Genomic DNA, 6000 nt, shown 5'->3' on the forward strand with positions numbered 1-6000 from the left:
GGAGTAGTGGGCCAAGTATGCGAGGAAGTATAAAAAGGAATGGGAGCAGCACCCAGAGCTTAAAGGTAGGTCCTAGTGCTTTTACGTACAGATCGTTTGCCAGTAACGTCACAGATGCAGGTACTCATTGTGCTAATATTGAAACATGTTTGCCACGATAACATCACTGCACCACGTCACACGAACATCACCCACCGTGTTAGCTTAGCTTATGAGGTAGTCGCGCTGCTGGCTCCAGGAAGCGGGTCCGACTACCGACCACGGCGGGCAGATTTCGATGGAGGCGAAATGCAGGAACACCCGGGAACATAGATTGAGGTGCACGTTAGGAACTCCAGGTGGTCAAAATTAATCCGGAGTCACTGCGGCATTGCTTATAATCATATCGTGGTTTTGGCACGCAATATCCCAACAATTATTATTAGCACATGAACATGGTTTCCTTTTTTGACAGTAACCGTTTTTCGCAGGATTACCACCTTCTATCAATTTGTCGTTTACCTCTGATCTTTGAGCGCCGTCGCGGCTTTTACCATTTCGAGCGAGTTACGTTGGGGACGCGCTCGTCGCCTAAAACGACTGCACGCTTTCTACACTGATGTGTCGTATTGCGCAGTAATCTTTTAAAGCTTCGCTAACATCGATTCAGACAGTAATTGGCATCTGTCGTCTCTCACTTTTTAATGCATGTGCTTGGGGTGCTAGAGATCTAAGATGGCGGCCAGATTGGTGTAAATGTAAACTATATAGAGCGCTTCCCAGCTAACCCGAGCCAAGCTGATTGAGAAAAAAAAGAGAAAACAAGATAGGACGATGGGACAAAGTGTGTTTTGCGTAAAGTTCTGAATATTTCGGCTGCTATTTCATACCTAATTCGAGAAGATGATATCACTAATTACTTGCCCAATTGGCTAAGATCTCGTGTCAAGTTGTGGATCACATTCCATATCATCATGCCCAATTGCTTCGATTTCGCTACGCCTTTCTTTTTTTTTCGCCTTCTGCAGCGATTTACTGGTGCTTGAGAGTTTCCGGGGCCAACCAATAAGTGCTCTGCGTGCAAGCACTGTGGCGCTGTTGTTTATGCCAAGGATCAACCGCCCGGGACATTTTTTATGACGGGTTGTGTAAAAAAGGATTGCCATAGTCGAATCTGAAAATAAATGTATGTAGAAATAAAACTGCAAATAAAAATGTCTATACTTGGCTACAATTTTCTTCGCTCTTTTTTATGTCTGGCTACATTTGGGCTACAATTTCTTTAGCTTTGGGCTACGCCACCTCGCCTGACCTGGCAACACTGGGGTCGGCTCGGCTGAAGAGACGTGTCATTTCTTCAACTTACTTAAGAACACTTTGATTTGGCTTCTGAGCGCGCGATTGGAGGGCCCGTTCTGCTCGCTCTCAGCGATTCGGGCTCCAGTAGGTGTCCAAGAGTCGCCGACGTAACTCACGCCATGACGTCAGGGCCTCTTCGCGCTTGTGGAACCAGGTGTGAGCGCCATCCTCGAGCCTAAAATAAACATTCCTTAATTTCACTCCGTCATCCCACTCGTTGAAAGCTGATACTCGCTCAAAGTCGTCCGGCTACTTTTCCACGCCTTCATAAAGGTCGCCGTGGAATGAACTTGGCACACGCGGGTTGTGCAGCGTGTAGTGAGTCGGTACTGTCGCCATCATACCTTCTGCCGTGGCCATTGTGCTCCCAGATGACGGTACAGTCTCCGGGGCCTGTTCTCCATTTCTCCGGCTGGCACGGTGCAATGCTGTAAGCCCCGGTATGGAACTGATGTTCTTGCTGCTGGAGGGATCTGTTGCATAGATCGATGCTACCCCACACCTCCCTCAGAAATGTCACATTCTAGGAGAACAGGCGACCTGAAGCGTTGAGTCGGAGTCTCTAACCGCCAGCTGATCAAACAAAAAACTCAAGCCCCCGTGCGTGGATGGGAGGGTCGTCATCTGGTTCTTCACTGGCGCCTGTCAAAGCACGTGCCGGCGCATGGTGCGTGGACTGGCGCGCAATATGCAGATAATCCTTCGTTTTCGGTTGTTTTATATATTTTATTCAATGAGGGCCGAGGGGGGCTAAAACTGGGCGTTATTTGTAAAAGAAGAGCCACGTAGAAAATGTCTTTTTTGGCTGATAGCCTAGAGTTCACGATTTTTCAATTTACTTTCACAATTAACACCGGCAAGTGTCTCTTCTTGGGCAAAAAAACTTATTTGAAAAAGCTAAATCGTTCACAGGATCATAAACCGAATACAGCTGCCCAAAAGTCATGTGACTAACTTATTTATGCAAACCCACGTCGACATGCATTATTGGCACTTTTTTGAAACAGACCACATACTGTAAACAAGAGCAAGTGCCGTGCTCGGGGATCCCATGCCTAATTCATTCGCCTCATTTTTTTAAAGAAATGGGGGGAAAAAACACAACTGTTCACACGAAGCGTGTTCACACGAACACGAACACGCTTCGGTAGGGATGGGGTGCTGGTAATTACAAGCCTTTGTTCACTTACATTATCATTTGCATTTTAATCATTTCTGTGTCCATCCTGGACATGCTAGGGCTCTTAACGCACTTTCATGGCGAAAACGTCCTCTTGGCATCACAGCAACCGTTCGCAATGCAGAACAACGTCATTGCTACGTTCTCTAGGCTGAAGAACGAACCTGTGACGTCTGCCAGTTGGCCAGCACATGCGTGCTGCTCTCAGGGCTTTGTTCTTGTAGATATTCGTTTAAGTTATCCTTAAGTGAAGGCTTTAGAAAATGGCGTGGACTTCGTGGAGAAAGCGGGTCTTAGGCGGTGTTCATATGTTATTCGTGGTGAAAGAATACGAAATTACCGAGTTTAACCTGGAAACTATGGACCCTAAATAGGAACCACGTGTGTGTAAGCGCATAGTGCGTATAATACGGTGCTGCTAAGATATAAGTATGTATATGTGCTCCGATAACCTGACAGGGGCTTTGACTACGACAACCTTGCTTTGGAGGGAAGAAATGCATATGAATGTACTTCATAAATGAGTCATGAAGGAATAAATCGTCAAAGTGAATAATAGGAAAGTGCGGATCAAAATCAATAAAATATCAGTAGGGGGATTGTGTTGAACATTTTTGTGAACGTTGACATTGTTCAAAAGGAACACATCATTGAATATGATGCTCTTTATTTTGCCCGCCGAGTATTCGAAACGTGGCCGGGTATATGGTATCTTCGTGAGTCTAACCACCGTCATGTTTTTTTTTTCGATACAGACGGTGAAAGATTAGTTTTTTTTATTATGTTATTTCTCTTATAATTACTTCCTCAGCTTGCGCTCGTAACGTTCAGGGGAAAATGGTTTTAGAACGATGTAGACGTTAATCCTCTCTTCGAGAAAGGAAGTGCCGTCAATGATTGTCAATCCACACTCGGTGACTCTGTGCATACTACCTAACACTATGTGCATTATGTAGTCAAAAGTTGCCTTAGCCTACATCAGAGCGCAAAAGGGTTATTTAAACGCCATCTATTATGTTTACGTTGTCATTCCCTCATTCCAGTTGCAAACGCAACATGGGCATCGTATTTTTCACGATTCATGTTTACCATGATGCGCTATTAATTGCGCAAATAACACCTGTGAAGCATGTAGTACGTAAAAAGACACCTCGAGCCTGAACCTCAGTTTTTACCTGTGAAGGTGCCAAATGATCACAGCCTGCCGAAAATGGCTGCGAATACTGTGCTGCTTGCGCGAATTTCTCCTCTATAATAACTGCATTTTCCCAATTCTTTGGACGTAGGATGTATCTTGTACCAAGCATAAACACCATTTACAAGCACATCATTTAGAGGAAAGGATGGACTTCAAAAGAGTCCTGAAAAAAGCAATGAATTAAACTACAAGACGATGGCTTAGGAAAAAAATGGATTGGTGAGCCGGCTGAAATCCACTGCTTGCTGTATTGGCTGCTGAGAGAGCCATCCGGTCCCTACCAAACTCCGTGTGATTGGATTTGTTACGAAGTATAAAAAACAAGCACCCATGCGGTCAACCTAGAAAGAGTTTGGCCGCAGCGAGGTCCGTTCCGGTCCTTCGCACAATGACTGTCGAGAGAGTACAAGTAAATGACAGGCCTAAGCTGCGTGGTCGACAGCGGAAATCGGGTCCTGTTCCTTCCGAAGTTAGAAGAGGCACGGGCGCGACTTCGAGCGAAACGAATGGTGCCACTTTTCTCGTCGGAACTTTTCCGTGTCTGCAGCCCAGCTTGCAACCTTTACCCCGTAGAGAATGGCCGGGCTCGCCATGGCTTTCTCAAGTGAAGAACAAGAAAGGAACAGGAGTGCCAAAAAAGAAGAAAAAAAACAGGAACAATAGAAAATGATCAAACGCCACCACATGGGCAAGACTATCTCGCGTCCCATTACATTTTGTCGAGACTTCCCGCTTGTATTTGTGACACAAACTCTGTCGACACTCATTTCCCAGTTTTTAGCGTTCTTCAAGATAAGCATACTCGAACAAGCTCACTTGAAAAAAAAAAAACTCCTCGAAGTATTTTTCATCAATCCAGTCGCCCTCATGAACTACTGGAGCGTCTTGACGGCGAGTTTCCGCGGTCATCGAGTGAGATGTGTTTATGATAACCTGTGCGCGCGCGTGACACCGTGCTTTGCTAATTTAGTTAGCAAGAGAATGTTTGCAAGTTTATACGCCCGATAAAACTAATATCCTTACTTCGTATTGCTGTCTACTAGTTTGCTATCGCAATCGATACTTCGCTCTTCGGGCGAAAGTGATACTTTTTAAAATGACCCAATTTTCATGCATCATTTCGGCACAATAACCGGCATAACCGACCAGGACAACAACTGTGCCGAAATTTTATCCCGTTAACCATGAGGCTAAAATGTTTACATGTTCTCCACGGCACACTGTATTCAAATTATTTTGGGATTGGATACTGCACATGGATGAAAATTTCGCTACCTCACCGTCTCAAGATACAGACACACTATGCAATACTTTCAATAGCATTTATTGAGACTAGTTGAAAAAGTCAGAGGCCCTCGCGGCACACCCCGCACAGTCACCGTTTGAGCTGGAGGAGCGAGCTCCTAACATACGAGCTCCATTTTCGGCAGCACGCACTAAAGGGATTTCGCTATTAGGACGCGCCATAAGAAGTAGCGAAGAGTAAACGCAGGTATCCAGACTACGCGTCACCCATTTCACGTCCCTTGACGCGTGGCACGATACAATATTGTTGATGACGATGATGATGATGATCTATCCCCATTGAAACGGGGCGGTCACAAACAGTCGCCTAGACTGCTTGATTTAATCAGGTATGTCATACATGTTTTTTCACTCTAGCATTAATTGATACATCAATGTTCTTTTTTCTTCCTGAAGACAATCCAACCATTTATTGCCTAATCCCCCATAGCGGTAGGAGCCTGGCGATAGCTGCGACGGACAACATCGCCAACCGCAACGGTTATTGGAATTAGCCCATATCAGCTTACGCTGTAAAATACGTCACTTCAAAACATATGTCTGAGGAAGAAAAATCAAACTAGCCCTGGATAACGAAAGAAGTTAGGAAAATATAAAAGCTAGCGTTTTTGAAAATACAAAAAGAATCGTTCTCCTCACCTTGCAACGTCTTTAGGAACTACACATAGCACGCATGCAGGATAAACGCAGCAAAAGTTATCCATTTCTATGACCTAGTTGAACCTATCCCCAACAAAACGAAATCTTTTTCGAACTATCTCCGCGGGACACACAAAGAGAGGTGTTATGCCTAGAATTACAATTATGCTTGAAGGAATAAGAAAGTGTTTAAATACACTAGAAGGATCAAAAGCAGTGGCTCCCGATGGGATATCTCCAAACGTGCTAGCCTGTTCACTTGTTATAGAAACTTTATATCTTGTATTTCTTGTAATATTATACTTTGCAAAACGCCGAGTATTTCTCAAACATTGGAAAA

This window comes from Dermacentor silvarum, chromosome 8 (genome assembly GCF_013339745.2).
Source record: "Dermacentor silvarum isolate Dsil-2018 chromosome 8, BIME_Dsil_1.4, whole genome shotgun sequence".
In the NCBI taxonomy this organism is placed as follows: Eukaryota; Metazoa; Arthropoda; class Arachnida; order Ixodida; family Ixodidae; genus Dermacentor; species Dermacentor silvarum.